A 1,781-nucleotide genomic window follows, 5' to 3' on the forward strand; every position below is an offset into this window, starting at 1 on the left:
GATCAAGCACCATAAGATGATGGAACGAACTAAAACCGAAACCAACCAAATAGCGGGGAAAACCAGAAAATCAATAATAATAAAAAAAAGAACAAGTATAATAACAACAAGAATAATAATATTATTATCATTGTTAGTAATAAAAATATAAATAATCATAAATATAAATTTATTTTATGAAAAAAAAACAACAAAAAATGGTTAAAAATGATTAAACCATATGCTGAATAGACAGACAGACAAGAAACAATGGTAATAAAAATAACAATCAAGCAATAATAACATTAATAACAATAATGAACAATGATGAACAATAATAATAATAATAATAACAATAATAATAATTATTATAATGATGATAATATAGGTTTGCATTAGTGGATAAGGCACTCTGAAGTGAAATGGAAAAAAAATGTTTCTCTAGAAAAAAAAAATTCAAACAACGAAAAACAAACATTTCGGCAGTGTCAAGCAAAGAATAATAATAAAAATTACAATAATAATAAAAATAATAATATTATTATTATTATTATTACTATTCAATAAGATCGCGTGTATGTGATCATTTTGTTATGTTGCAATAACCAACAGACATAAGAAGAAAAAGACAGAGAGAATTCACACACATACACACACACACATACACACACACACACACACACACACACACACACACACATATATATATAAAGCCATCATGTAAAGTTCAAACCTACCATAACATATTAAACCATATATACATATAAAAACAATAATACAAAGATTATTATTACTATTATTGTTATTATTATTAACAATAATTACGGTAAAATAATAAAAATGATAATATTAATAGATGACTTAGCAATGACTAACACTATGTTGAATAGATAGATAGATAGATAGATAGATAGGTAGATAGATAGATAGATAGATTGATTGATTGATTGATTGATTGATTGATTGATTGATTGATTGATCGATTGACTGAAAAGTTAATATAATACTATACTTACTTAATAATAATAATAATAAACATAACAACAATAACAATAATAACATAGTAAACAAGAAGAAATAACAGCAAGAAAAACAATAATACCAAAAATAGTGTAATATATATATATATATATATATATATTAAACCAAAAAATATGCATATAATCGTGCGTAAAACATGCATATATTTAACAATAAAAGCAATAATAACAATAATAATAATGATAATAATAATAATAAAAATAATAATAATAATAAAAATAATAATAATAATAAGTTAGTCATTGAAACCCTGAATTTAAAGAAAGAAGATGGAAAATTTCCGTCTTAAATAAAATTCAATGATGAATCGAAGAATAAATATCGTAGTATAAGTAATGGCGGTAGCAGTTGTGTAGTTGTATAAGTATTTCTACAGATGAAAATGCATCAATAACCTCTACAATAACATCGGTAACGCTAAAAACATCAACAACAACAACAACAAAAACATCAACAACAAAAACATCAACAACAACAAAAACATCAACAGCAGTCAAAACAATAACAGCAACAACATTGACAAGAACATTATTAATGACATTAACATCGTCAACAATTATTATTATCATTATTGTTATAGTATCTAAGGCAGACTCTGGAATGTATGGTGACAACAGTTACACATAAAACCGCAACGTTAAAGACCATTGCGTTTAACAACCACAGCAACATAAACAAATTTCAACATATACAACAACAACAACAACAACAACGACAACAACGATAACAACAACAACGACAACGACAACAACGACAACGAC

The sequence above is a fragment of the Helobdella robusta genome (assembly GCF_000326865.2).
Source record: "Helobdella robusta unplaced genomic scaffold HELROscaffold_31, whole genome shotgun sequence".
Taxonomy (NCBI): Eukaryota; Metazoa; Annelida; class Clitellata; order Rhynchobdellida; family Glossiphoniidae; genus Helobdella; species Helobdella robusta.